This window comes from Athene cunicularia (assembly GCF_003259725.1).
Source record: "Athene cunicularia isolate RWA chromosome Z unlocalized genomic scaffold, athCun1 chrZ_part3, whole genome shotgun sequence".
NCBI lineage: Eukaryota > Metazoa > Chordata > Aves > Strigiformes > Strigidae > Athene > Athene cunicularia.
In genome coordinates, this window is record NW_020799144.1 from 292,345 (window position 1) to 307,843 (window position 15,499).

Consider the following 15,499-nt stretch of genomic DNA (forward strand, 5'->3'; position numbering starts at 1 on the left):
AATTCTAATCTTCTAGTAATTTTTGTCATGTATTTACTTGGATGCTTAATATTACTGCAGTATTATTTTCAAGCTGGGTGACCAGGAAGAAACAGAGAGGACATGTCACCGGTTTACATAATTATATTATATGATTTTCAGTATTGTTTTCTACCCTTTTCCTGCTACATTCTATCAGTTTGCCAACACTTTTGCTGCACACAGACCATATGGTTTGGCTAACATGCCTGCTGTGACATTTTTTTTTCCTGTATGGTTGTGATTAATTTAGAGCCAAGAAATATGTCATTCTGATTTTTCCTTCCAACTGAGATTAATTTGTCTTTGTCTGCAAGGAATTTAATTTACCATCAAGCCACCTAGCTTTCTCCAGCAGAAGTTCCTCACAGACTTGTCTCGCTTGGATTACCTTTTCTAAAATTATCAAATCTTACTTCCTTACTCTGTCACTTGTTTTCTAAGGGCACTCCTAGTGTGGCTCTTTTCTTTCTTGACAACCAGAAATGTTGTCCCTATTTCACAGTTTCTTTGAAATTTTCTGTATTAGCAGGTGTGCATGTGGTGCCACAGACACGGTAACTTAGTGCAACAGCCTTTTTCCTGAAGGTAGGATGAAAGAGAAACAGTCAGCAGAAATTAAGCATTGTGTTACATACCTTATCTTGCTTCATCCTGGGGAGTTTAAGACTTTAGTGATGGTTTTATCATGAGGATGAGAATTTTCCCACCCTGGTCCTCAAAACAGGGTGGAAGATCTTTGTCACTGATCAGGAGAGAGACTGCAGGGTCTGGAAACAACCTCCACAGGATGTCACTCCCATAGCTACTACATCCACAGGGCTATTGTGAATGTGGCAGTATTAAATTTAAAGAGGCTGATATTTTGTATTGGGAAGAGGAATTGTGGGCACACAGAAACTTAGAGACTGATGGCAGAGATGCAGAAACAAGAGACAAAGCTATGTATGGTGATAAGTAAAAGGGAGAGTGGTGAGAGAGGAAGGGAAGCTGCCAATCAATTGCATTTTACAGGTTCAGCTGGGCCTGCTCCCTTCTGAGGCATGCAAATGGTATTTCTCTGGATTTCCTTGATTTTGATTTGCCTAAATGGGAAGTGATAAAATGGCTTTGTCCCTCCCAGTGTAAGCAGTCCATTCTGCAGTTCACTCACTTTGTCTAGAAGGTGAGAGGGGAGGCAATCCCAAAGCAAGCTCCAGCTCCTGTCACTGCTCCATTACCCTGAACTCCAGGCACTCTTACTGTTCACACTAGCCTTTGGCTTTGTCTCTCAAGAGTTCAGGTACTGCTCCAGACAGGTATTCCCAAATAGGATTGGCCAAGTGGCAACATGGGTAGGTAAGGAACAAGTCTTTCCATGGGTACAGTAAGGATTAACACAGACCTGATCTTTTTATTTCATGTGACAAATAAAATATACATTGCCATTCAGGTCTCCAGGATGATTGCTGATTTCAGTGAAGTCTTGGTTAGGATTTTTCAAATTACATGTCATAACATTTTTCTGTCATTGGCGTAAGTTCTGAAAAGCTTTTAGACTTCAGCAGAGCAAAGTTGCTTATTACTGAACATTATCATAATCTACCCATTGCAAATATTACTGCTAGAAATTCAGTTACATCTTTCCTTTATTCCTTTAAATTTATGGATGTCTCCAGTCCTACCCTGGAGACTTTACTGCTAATGTGCATTGCTTCTATTTTACATTTGGACCTCTCAGACTCTTGCATATATTGTAACTTTTTAACTTGGAAAATAGTAGGTATTTCTCTGGTATGTCAGTGACTGACTTTAACAAATGGTTTATCAGAGTTAGGATGAGAACAGGAAAATTGCAGTATTCAAATACTGCGATCAATTACCTCTGCCCAAACCTCTTTAGCATCTGGGAGTAAAATATGTCTCTGTGTAATCTGTTTCCCATTGCGGTTTTAAAGGTCTGCAACATTTTTATAGGCTCAAGGACCAAAGTAACTCAAGACTAAACTGTGTTGGCTCACCCTGAGGTAACCCCTATAAATGACAAACAAATCAGCATTTCACAGTTAAAAAACAACACCAAGTGTTCTACAAAATCCCCCAGAAGTTTGCTGCAGTGATGCTAACAATGCTAGACATTAAGGCAAAGAATTTCCTTTCTGCATTTCAAGAGAAAAAACACCACAGCTGTTTCTCAGTGGATTCCCAGCCAAGTTGAAAAGGTTACTGACCCAGCCATGATGTAACAGCAAATACTGCAAATGTTGACTTCTCCAACCAACATTTCTCCAGAGCACCATCCAATAATAATTTTCACTGCATGAAGAAGTTATTTATCCATTATTGCACCTCTTCCACTAAAACCTCGCTTAAAAAGGGTGGCAAGAGTATTTGCTCTTCTACTGGTTGAACTACTTGCAGCAAATGTTTAACAAATTGGTAGAAATAGGGAAAATCTGTCCCTGGAAATGATGTGCATTACCTTTAAGTAGTGGGAAGTGTGAGTGATTAAGACAAAATATGATCTTACCCTCAGCACCCAATGTATATTCTATGGTGTGCTTGATTAGAAATGGCAAGCATAATAATTTCAAAAACATCAAAGTTACTACATAGCCTAAACAGGAAAGGCACAAACAAAGGGCCAGAGGAGCTTTGATGCTGCAGCTCAGATGATGGGGCAGTAACGGAGGCCCATAAGTGAATGGATGGGCAAAAACCTGTCTGCAGGTCACCCTCTCCTCTCCAGTGGGGCAGGAACTGCACCAGGTGGCTTAGGCAGCATTCTCATTTCCAAGATGCTGGGGAAAACTAGAGGCCCAGGAAGGTCTGAGCAACAGAGGAAGGGTTACTGGGACAGCCAATAAAATTCACACAGGCATTCCCCATCTGCACTGGACCAGCACCAGTGGGAACCCATGGAGAAGCTTACCGGGAGGGGAAGCACTCAAGAAGCAGTTCTGGAAGGGTTCGACCAGGTTAATGCCTCCTTCAACAGGACAGAGAAGAAAAGCAATCATCTACAATTATTTCTCCTTTTTTATTAGGAATTGAGAAAATATGACTCTATTGCTCACAGAATTAAAGTTTCCCAACAGATTTTCTCTTTTTAGCTCATATTCTTTCATAGAACCTGCATTTTCAAGGGTTAAATTATTGCATCCATGAGTGGGCATCTACAGACATGCATCTAGGATCCCATTACCTGGGATCTGCTCTTAGCTGTATGGCTAGATTCAAGCTGTTCAAGACAATTAACCTTACCTCATGCTTATCTTTAACTATTGCACATAATAGTTTCTACTTCTGTGACACTGGTCCTCCGTATAGCCAGCCATAGGGATTTCTGAGGTGCAGCAGCAGGTGGGAGAGCAGGCATGTTTCAGAACTCACAGCAATATGCCAGTGTGCATAGAAGAGGGAGAAAACAGCTACCTTCATAAAAGAACAGCTGGTTCTGGGAAGGATACTGCTCATCTGACTGTTGTCATTGATAAGAGCAAAGCAAAACAGCCATTGTAATGTCCACATTTACACACAGGGAGGGAGGCAAAATGTAAACTAAACTATGTTTGCTGTCTTGAAGGGTTATTTCCAAATGTTCCCTCTCTGCTTCAAGCTAAACAAACCTTGTGTACGTTTGCACTTATTTCAGGTGTTTAATGAGAAGCTTTTATTTCAAGTTCATTCACACTGACTCTCCTTCCTTACTCAAATTACAAAAGATTTTGAGGAGGAAGTGTATGTTGGTAAACAGTATGGCAAAAGCAAAAAGAAAATAAGTATTTCTGTCTCATTACATCTGCTCTTCCCCTGTGTCCAAAGTCCCTAGCTTGCTCAGAACACAGCTTTACGAGGCAGATGGCAATTTTTATTGTCTTTCTCACTATGATGAATGAAGAAAGCCAGAAAGGAATTTGCAAAATTTTCACATTAGAAACCCACACTTTCTTTTCCTGTGTAAACACTATACAGGTGGAAAGCCAGTGAGGGCATACTGCAAACAGATTATTCAAAATAAAAATATATCTGGAGAGATATTTAAAGGGAAAAAATGTCTTCAAGATTTAGCTCACTATGAATCTCAATCTCATTTTTGATAGGCCTTGGGAATTCATAACCTGTTTATGCTCTCCACTGCAGTGCTGAACAGAGATGCCAAAATAGGTATCAGCAGTCTGTCTGGGTACCAACTGTGATAAAAGCTCCCTTGACACAATGCATTGTAGACTACAGTGCATAGTAGACAGAGAATACTATGAGCCCATGCATGCCTGCCTGCCTGTGTAAAGACAATCCAAGTCACTCAAGTGCTTCAGACATTATATCCTTCATTCTGGAAAACATTATGTATACATATCTGCGTATACACAGGCAACATCCAGTAACCCAAAAAGCTCTGAAGAAAGAGAAACATTGTAAATATTTGTCACCCACTTGATAACTCAGGTAGAAAACTGTGGAATAAAAACCACCCACATGAAAAAAAAAAGAGGTTAAAACCAAATAAAAATACACTTTTAGGCTCTAATTATGCATGTCAGAAAAAATAATGCATAGTTCCAGTAAGAAAAAAAGATCAATTTCATGTCATGTAAGTGACTAACTTGTCACTTCATTGTGAAATTGGATTTTTTCCTGTTTGCTAGCTGCCCTCCTTTCCCAGGCACTTAACTTCTCTAAAGTTTACCTTTCCCACAGTTTGTCTATTAATAAACCTTGTTTAGTAACTGATTAGGAGCCACTTTGTCGTCATTCATGTTTCTGGATTTGAAGCTGGGAATCTAAAAGGAATCTACATAGACAATCTCCATCACATTTTACTCCATTCTTATAACCAATTAAAGAAGGAAAGACCACTATTTTTTGTGTGTGTGTGTGTGCTGTAGAGAATAGCAATGGAATAGAAATATGTCACATTTGAGAAATAACTAGATTGATTGTTTTTTCTTTCAGATGGACTAAAATTTTAGAATAATAAATATTCAAAACTTCCCTGCTTTGCAGAGAAAAGTCTTGTCATTAACAGTCTCACTTCAAACACTGATATTTCCAATTCATAGAATCATTCAGGTTGGAAAGACCCTTGGGATCATGGAGTGCAACCATCAGCCCTACTCTACAAAGTTCTCCCCTACACCATATCCCCCAGCATCTCATCTAAATGACCCTTAAACACATCCAGGGATGGGGACTCCATCACCTGCCTGGGCAGCCTATTCCACTGTCTGACCACTCTTTCTGTGAAAAATCTTTTCCTAATGCCCGGCCTGAACCTCTCCTGTTGCAGTTTAAAGCCATTCCCTCTCGTTCTATCGCTAATCACCTGTGAGAAGAGACCAGCACCAACCTCCCTACAATGTCCTTACAGGTAGTTGTAGAGAGTGATGAGGTCTTCCCTCAGCTTTCTCTTCCTCAAACTGAACAGTCCCAGCTCCTTCAATCGCTCCTCACAGCATTTGTTCTCCAGGCCCTTCACCAGCTTTGTTGCCCTCCTCTGCACTCACTCCAGCACCTCGAGATCTCTCTCATATTGAGGTGCCCAAACCTGGACACAACACTTCAGGTGCGGCCTCACCAGTGCAGAGTACAGGGGCACTATCCCCTCCCTACTCCTGCTGGTCACACTATTTCTGATACAAGCCAGGATGCCGTTGGCTTTCTTGGCCACCTGGGCACACTGCTGGCTCATGTTCAGCTGCTTGTCAATGAGAACCCCCAGATCCTTCTCTCCCAGACAGCTCTCCATCCAGGTTAATTCATGCATTTGTGTAAGCTGTAGGAATGCAGATGTCCTTTCTCTGCGTCATTCTGCTTCCTGGGCTTAAAATTACTAAAGAGACTTTGTAAGATCCCTCATCTGTTATAACATTTCTGGTGGTGGAGGAGAGGCAAGCCCAGAGACTTCAGTGGAGTTACCTCGGGCTTTAAAAGGAACTGAATGACCTCACTCTGGCAGTGCATCCTGTCACTCAGCTGTGTGAAAAAAGAAAATAAAAGAAAACAGGCCAGACTTTTTGACAAAGTATGTTTTTGTGAGAAAAGACAGATCCAATAGACTTCCAGCAAGCCCCAATCATGAGGTTTCACCTCATGAAACATGTTTGTGCAGGAGGTGTTCTGCAGAGCAACTCCACCATTATGGTGGTGTAAAATGGATGATACCCAAACCAGCTGGAAAGACAATGGCTCTGCTACTCGAAGCTGGGTTATTAACTGTCCTGCTTGGAGCTCTGTGCTATGATTCACCATGTGACCACTGTTCTAAAGATGCTAGTGAACCTGAGCCTCTGTGCAGCAGGCAAAGGACATTGCAGGGCTTCCAGGCTCTGCAGTTCTGAAATAACTTTGCTATGGGAGCTATTGAAAGCTGGGGTCAATAGGACTCCTAAAATTTCCATGTTTCTTGTTTGAAACCATCAGATCAGAAATCTTTGCATCTCTGGGAATCATGGCTGAGCTGGGGCACTTGAGCCTAAGGAATTTCACGTTAATACTCCTTTTGAAAAGAGACATTTGGTTGATTTTAAATATAATTTTTGTGGGAATGTTCCTTCCCACATTCACTTTTTAAGCTAACAGTGAATGTTTTCCCCCAGGAAGTTTCATAAAATGGAAACTTTCAACCAAAATTAGTGAAATGCTATCAAATCCTTTTTTGATAATATTTACTGTACACAAATTAAAGTCACTGTCAAAGGTTAAGGCTGAGGAATATCCTGTGTTTCTTGCAAAAGTTTTTTTTTTCTTTCCAGCACTTTGTATCTCAAAACTATTACCTGGAAGGTGTATTCATGCTGTTTTGGATGTATAATGCCTGTGCACTATGCATAATACTGAGTGCCAAAAGTCTACAAAACCAATCCACTGGGAGAGAGGAACCTGAACAGTAGAGAGGTAGATTTGAGACCTTTTATGTTTTTATTTGCTTGTTTGTCTCAATCTTTTCAACAACGGCAACAAAAACCACTTATGCCCACATGTCAACTTTTGCTCTGTATGAACCTGGAAAATCCCTCCTCACAATTTTCTGGTTTACTCAACTCCTGCTGGAAGATGACTGATGGAAAACTACAATAGACAAGCCTGCCCATGGTCCAGCACACGTCCACAGGATTCTTCTGCCCATCTGCAAAGTCAGCAAGGCTCCATCCAGCCCTGTTTTGGAGGCAGCGCACCTGAGCATGCCTGGCACTGTCCTTATGTCAATACTTCTTACTGCATATTAGCATGGCCATTGTTTCTATATTTCACTGAAAATGAAATTTCCAGCTCAGATGAATGGGTGACTGTTGCTGGCCATATCATCATACCTCAGAGCCCCCAGGCAAATGTTTGACAATGACATCTTTCATACCTGCAGGGATTCCAGTAGGCTGAATGCTCCCTTAATCTGTCAGAGCTTCATGTACTGCTTGGGAGCAGGTAGGAAGCCATCTCTGGATTGAAACATGGCAGCCATTTAAGGATACACAGCAGTAGCACAGAATAATTTGGCAAAAGGAGGGTAGAAGAAATGCTGTATGCAGCTGAAATGGCAGGAACATTCACAGGTAGGAAAAATGCAATTATCCAGCCTGGAAGCAGGCCAGGATGCCATTCATACTGCAGACTTGGCATTACTCAAAATGAAATAACAGATGTTTTTGTGAACTTCTGTCAGGCATATGGTTTATTAATTAAATCTGTAATAACTGCCTTGGTTCTTTTTTTTTTTTTTTTTTTTTTTTCCCCCAAATAAATGTAAGAACCCTGAAATGTCATTATAAGTATATAGATAATTAATATATATGTATATATACATGTATTTATACACATCCATCTTTTGCTTCTGAACAGATTAATTTTCTGACATAGATTAAAAGGGAAAATGTTGCTTTCTGGAGCCTCATGATCATATCTAGCCTCCAGTTGCAAGAGAGACCCCCAGGCACACAAAACATGAGAAAATATGCTGGAGGCAGCAATTTAGACTGTCAGGGTGATAGACTAGGTGATCATAATAGATTTTCCTACTTTTAACCTCAGAGGTAGCAAAATAGCTATAAGGAGGGGGATGTTGTAGGAAAGACAAACAGGAGGGAAAATGTAACTAACACACTGAGCAGAAGCAGGTGCACAGCCCTGCAAAGAGACAAAACTCATTTCCCCATTCTGCAGCTGATTTCTGCAAGATGTACCTGATGAATGGAGGTACACATCATTGTTGCTGGCTAGGGACTTCATAATAGGTAACACACACAAAAAAACTTGCTCCCTACTCAAAATTCCTCTACCACCCATTTCTTTTAAGAGCCATAACCATGTGAAGCAGGGGAAACAGACTTGCTGCACTGCCAGAAAAAAAACCAAAACCAAACCCAAACCAACAAAACAACACAGGAAAATTTTTAATGTATTAATTTTTTGGGCAAGAAGTGAATAGAAACCATCTATGTGGTAGAATATTAGGTTTCTTAGACATTAAGCAACTCCCTGTCCCCAGGAGTGGTATGTTTGTGTGAGACTGAATTGCCGTGAGACACTACAGGAACAGAAAACTGAATTCAAATGTGTCTGTAAGTTTCCCTCCAGGTCTCAGTGACTCAAACAACTACATTAATTGGTTTTCTGATAGTGACAGGGGAAATTCTGGTGACTGCCACCCAACAGTTAGTCCCTTCTGCGGATCATGACAGATTATGCATTTTCTCCTTCATGACTTTATGGTGCTTGGGATGAAAACCCCCTCTGAGAGCAGTAATTTCTTTCACTTAAAATGAGAAGTCTTCAAGCTGCACTAAAAGGGAAAGTCACTATGGAAGATCCCATGTCCATGACCTCGTCTCTCCAATTAAGATTTCTGGTTTTGCAGAGCAAACTAAAACACTCATTTACATTTTTTTTTTTTCAATGAAGGATGAGCTTTTTTGAACCAGAACAAATGAAGCTAGAACATTTCTCTTTTTCTCAAGTCTTATTTATACAGGTGTCTAGAAGCTGGACAAGTTATTTGGTAAATCAAAAGAACTGAATTAAATAGCAGAAACAGTCTTATTCTTTCAGCCAGGGTCATTAGTTTGATTAGGCTGAACAGGAACATAGGGGAAAAGATGATATTTTATCTCTAAGCCCCTCAAGCTGGTCCGGTTATTGTTGTAACTTGACATGAACAAGTACAGTAGTATGATCAAATCTGGTGCTCTCACTTAAAATTGATGTTGAAAAATGGGGACTAGTTCAAAAGAGCTACATTACTCAGTGAATGAATGATTCATAAAACATGCCTGGTGGTGAGAAACTTGATACACTCAATCTATCTGTTTTAACTGAAAGCAAATCAAAAGGGAAAAGTCTGCTGATAGCGGCTGATTCTTAAGTGAAGCAGAGGTGGCAGAGCATGATTTCTGGGTGGGAAGTTCATCTTGGTTGTAAAAGATGAAAAAGAAACATTTTTGACAGTAAGGGTGATTAGCACTGAAGCACCCATCCAAGGACAGGTTTACCTGGTTCAGTGCAGACCCTGTTGGATGTTCCCAGTATACCTCCTTTATATGTCTCAGTGTTAGTCCAGGATGCTTCCTTGCATGCTGCAGTGCATTAACGTGACACTGGACTAAGGCTCAGCAACCTGGTATCTCCTGGCTCTTGCGGTCTTTCTGCCTCTGCTGCTGAGTTTAGCTGGTCCTCACAGCTGGGACCCTCTCCACTCAGCTCTGCTTTGCACTGTCCAGGCACAGCTTGAAGTTTGCAAGACAAGATGGATACTGTTTAAAATGGTACCAATAGAGAAGCCAGGTTGGGGTTTGAACTGAAGTAATTTTCAGTTCAAGTTCAATTTGAAAAACAATGGTTTGGATTAGTTCATGGTTCAAGCTCAGTCAAGTTCTCTCATGAATGCAGATACTTTGACTCACCATCTTTAATTGAGGGTTTAACTGGTTTAACCCATCTGCAACTGCCAGTGTCTCTGTGGTAGGGGCAGTGTGGTGGTGGGATTCTTATGATCACAGTGAGTTAGGGCCCCTGGGCTACAAAGTGAGGGTTAGTTGCTCCTCTTCCCCCTCTTCCCCCAGCCTTGTAGCAGGAAAATCAAGTAGGGCCCCAGCACTGTGCTGATTTCTATTTGCTTCCATCCCAAGGTGGCAAGAACTATTTTGTGTCCACCATCAAAAATTAATGCAGTCTCCAGCTGCTTGGTGGCTGTAGGACTTGTATCTAAACAGGAAGAAAAATCTGTTTGGAAACTATTGAGAAACCTAGTTATTTACACCAGGAAGCCATGAGGTAGCCTGGCTGAGGGTCCAGTGCACATTCTAGGAGATGGTGGACATTTACAAGATTAACCACAGTCTAAATTCTGTGTATACATCTCAGAGTATATAACTAGACTGAAATAATCCACTCACTTTTGTTTTTATCTAAACAAAATCTACAGATTAAAATACTTCTAATTACTAAAGAGACAGTGCTGGGTTCTGATTATGCTGAGGTTGAATGTGGACCTAGTGGTTGTATGAAAGGTCCCTCTCCCAAACATGTAGCTTCCTTGGAAGCAGAACTGAAAACAAACCTCTTCAGATGCACATCCATTAATATGAAAAATTTGTTCAGTTTGGTTAAGTGCCTGGGACACATTGTGAAGGACAGAATCACTGAGGTTGGCAAGGACCTCTGGAGATTGTGTCATCCAACTCCCCTGCTCAAAAGAGGGTCAGTTAGAGCTGGTTGCTCATGGCCATGTTCAGTTGGGTTTTGACTGTCTCTACAGACTGAGACTCCACAACCTCTCTGGACAACCTGTTTCAGTGTTCAACCAATCTCACAGTTAAAAAAAGAGAGTTTTTTTTCCTTTCCACTGAAATGGAATTTTCTGTATTTCAGTTAGTGCCTGTTGCTCTTACCCTTTCACTGGATTCCACTGAGAAGGGTCTCCTTCTGATCAAAGTCAGTAAGTAGACCACCACTTGAAGTATCATCTGGTTTAGAGCAGTACTGGAGTAGGTTGAGGACAACCACAGCATGGAAAGACCCTGCACTCAGGAGACCTGCCTTCTCCCCTTACTGACCTGGTGGATATCCATTCCATCCTCTCTTGCAAAGCACTGTGAGACCTGCCCAGTGCCTGTTATATATCATGGTCAGGCAAAGCCTGTGGGAAGAGTTGCTGAGAATAAACCTCATAGATTTTGAGCCACCAGCCCTTTTACAGAATTGTTCATTCTCACTGGAATTAGAAATGAGTGGAATATTTTGATCTTATAACATTATTACAACTGCTTAATTCACACCTGATCCATCCACTGTAAAAAAATCGACAGCTATTTCTTTACCAACATAAAATGAGCAAAATTGTTTCTTGTAAGAAAGCATGAAAGATGTACCAAAATAGAATAAAGGCACCAACATGCTATTCATGGACAAATAACACATTTGATCAGACTTGCAAGAACTAATTCTGGTTCAGTCCAGTGGGCAAGCTGAGTTTTCCAGTGTAAAACCTGTCCTTGTGAATGCTGATATATAGCATTTTTGTCTCTGGTGGCTGAGTAAGACTCAGAGTGCTAGAGAGATAGTAGAACTAGTTCACTTTGACTGTTATGAAATGTAAGATGGAAATCAACACAGAACACTGACATAATTTTTAATCTTATTTGACACTGACTATATTCCCCTGTTCCAGTTATATGAAACTGTATCTTAGATCTGTGTGTTATGCTGGCCCAGTCCTACGGTTGTTCAGGTAAATGGTTCTGATTTCAATGGAAATTTTCTCTGAACTTTATCTTGAAGCAGAAAGTCTATAATTCTGAGTACATGCAGCCTAACATAAAATCACCCACAGTTGAGCAGACATCAGGTTAAATTTCAGTCATGATACATTCATTGGCATGATAACAGAATTTCCTGTTAATATCAGCACAAATTGTATTCAGATCTGAAGCACTGGTATTAAGGAGAGTTCAAGTTTAAGAAGAAACATATGTCTCTGAAAGAAGGTGTTTCCAGAACCTATGGTGACTAAGTTTATTCTTTTTCTTTAATTTAACCCTGTTCTTCAAACACCTCTTCTGGTCAGAATTAAGCCCAGAAATACCATGTGAGCCATGCCTGTCATGTCACCCCTCACTAATTCAGTTCTTCAATAAATGGACCCATCAGAAAAAAACTGTTTGGTCATGTTTGTCGCTGCTAACAAACACATCTCAAGACATACTCTAAATGCAATTACAGTTCCGTTCAATGAGATTAACTGAGTGTGACACTGACCCTGGTTTATAGCCTGGACACACACTGTGTGGATCTCAGAAGGTTTTGTCCAGCAGCTCAGAGAATCAGGCAGAGCACAAATTTCTTCAGACTTTGTCGGAATGTACAGATTTTCAAATTGAGCTAGAAATCTCAGGAGAGCAAGTTTACATGAATAGGTTTTGGCAGCAGCCTGGATAAATATAGGAAGAGAATTGTCTACCATGTTTAGCATTTCCACTTCTCGTCTCCAAATTGGCAAAGCTGCCCAGAGATGCTAAAATGGTGCAGCTGACCTCAGTTCTTCAAGTTACAAGAAGTGTGCAAAATAAGACTTGCCTGTCTTATTTTACACAAGCAAGACACTCCATTGAACTCAAGACATTATTTACATAAAAGCTGTTTACAAGACTGAAACATAAATGTCTGATCTTATCAACTGTTCCTTCAGGCTTGAATATCTCAGCTTCACTCAGTTGGGAGCAGAGATTTGACTGCTGGGATACAGGCTTTTGACTTTAAATAGAATATAGCCTAGCTCATAATCAGTCATGATTTCAGGGATTTCAGGCAAAAGAGGACAAGTTAACAACATAGAAAGAAATTATTACAGTAGGCCAAGCAAGATAGAGTACTATTATATACCTACTAAAGGAGCCTGGCTTCTGCATATTGGTGTTTACTTCCAAGCAACTTTTGATTTGCAGACTTCTAGTCTTCAATTAGAAGTCTGACCCCCACATAAAGAAATGCATAAGGGGGTAGCCCCAGAGGTCAGGGAGCTCCTAAGCTAAGGAGGAAATAACAAGGTAAGGAACAGAGCACAACACCAGTGCCTCCAAAGCAACCGGTACCCAGACCCTTCCATTTGGATTCAGAGACAGGAACTGTGGATGGAGCCCAGAGCAGACTGGTCCTTTTCAGCAAACATGAGAAAAGCCTTGGCTAGAGTCCCACTCCCGCTGCCAGCTTTCCTGGTGGCTAAATGCTCTTGCTTGAGGAACTCAGTTGAAATCCTACTCTGCCTACATGAAGTAGGAAAATATACCATGGTTTCTCTCTACCACTCTCAGCTGCATTTTCTGTTCTGCATGAACAGTGTGGTCAGGTTAATTTGTGGAAGAGCCAGCTCATTAGGCAAGTTTCAAGGACACTGACCAAGGCAGGGAGAATATCCGGCAGGCAGGGCAAGAGTAGGACAGATTGTGAGCTACCCCATAGGACTGAGTGACTGTACATATACCCAATGTGTGGCAAACATGTAAGCAACCTAGAGATTTTACTGGGAAAAATAAAAGACCAGAGGAAATTTGGCGACTTCTTAAGTTAGGCAGCAGCTGAGCAGGAGGCTGAAGGATCAAAATTTTGGACGCAAACAATTGAAGTGTCAGTCTCTGCAAATGGTGTCTAGAAACAAATTAATTTAAATTTGCATATCAGACATACACTAAAAGAGAGGTGCTTTCAGTTCAGAGTAGGATTTAGTAAAAGTGCGTAGTCAAAGAAATGTTAACAGACTGCAAATATTTTTTTTAAATTATATTTTAATTATACTAGTGATGCTACTGTAGGTATTAATGGAAATGCAAAGCATATGGTTTAGAGGAACAATAAAAAAAGGCATGTCTTGTGAGTGAGATGGGGTCCTATTCTATTAGTAAAAGTAAAAAATATGGGTCTTTTTGGAAAGTCAGAAAAATCTTGGATACATGACACTGAAAAATAAACTAGCCTGCATTAAAATGTAGCTTGGGCAAAAGAGGTAAAATTTTTTACATATTTTATACTTTTTCTGTGAGTAGATTACAATACAGTGAACAATAGTTTTAAGATAAAACCATCAAGTTATTTTTACCTTTTGCACATGATGCTAATCATTCTTGTAGCTTTATGGTGCTGGGTACAATGACTTCTTATTTCTAGAATTCAAATAATGCTTTTATAAACTTGTCTCATGCTTATTTTTCTGTAAAGCTCCACAGAAAGGTCAAAGCAAGGGTTGTCTTTTATATTATGACAGCCCCCAGTGGGTTAAAGAATAGAAGTGGTTTATAAATAAAAGCCTCTTTCATCTGTCCTTTGATCCCCCCCATAACAAAACCTTCTTGCAAGTATTTTGCTTGACATAGTCATCATTTCTTATTAGTTTCAAAGTATCTGCAAGACAATGTCTTGATCTTCAGTTATGGGTACACTCTGCCAGGAACAGAGAAAGGGGTTTATTGTGCAGGGAGGGAGGAGTTCATACACTATTTCTGTCCATGATTTTTGGCTCCCTGGCCCTTCATAAACTGGGCTGATGATTAGACTCCATACGTTTCAGGGCAAGTCCATAGGTGGACCCAGCCGGAACTTCCTCTGAAAGTCATGTATCTTAGCTGCATCCACCATATGTGATTGAGTTTCCAACATGTCTCTGTGACAAGAGCTGTGAAAATAAAAGTTCTTCAGGGCAGACGTAGACATTTGTGCTGGGTGATTTAAGTTTGCGACACCTGCTGTTCTCCCAGCCGCTCAGGCAGAAGGAACAGGAGGTACATCACATCCATACCCCTGCCTCCATACTCTCCTGCTCTGGTTTTGATCTGGCCTGAAACCTGTGGTGGGGTGTTACACCCCATGGAGAATGGCAGCAGGTTCAGAAGGTGACCCACAGACCATTCTCAAACTCCGGTAGGGATGTGGGACAGACAGTCAAAGAGGAGAACATCCTGCATTGGGCTTTGTGGATCCTGGATGCACAGGCAGAGCGGGGCTCCAAGGCTAGAGACAACAGTTTCAGTATCTCATTTCTGTGGACTGGGAACAAAAGGGCCTTTGAAATGAGGAGAAACCCCTCTCTTTCAGAACTCTAATTGAGCTATGTGAAAGAGAAATAATTCCATACACCAAAATAGATGGAAACAGAGATATTTTTAGAGGACCATCTTTAACTCTGTCAATAAATTATTTTTCATATTTAGCATTTGAAATTTTAATCTGCTTGTAGCTTGTTGCTTACATTTAAACTGTGTGGGGTTTGTTTAGTCTCTTTTCTCTTATAAAATTAAAGTTTACAAATTTATCATTAATTTTCATTTATTAAAAAGTTTTTCTTCATAAAAGGAATTCCAACTGATCATTAAAAACATACTTTATGAGCCAGAGTAAATATATTAAATGTATAGAATTTGAATGTCAAGAAATATGTTTTTTATTATTGTTATTTCATTAATGGACAAGCACTATCTTATTAAATCTAAATTGGATATGCACTGAGGAACACTAATGCAAA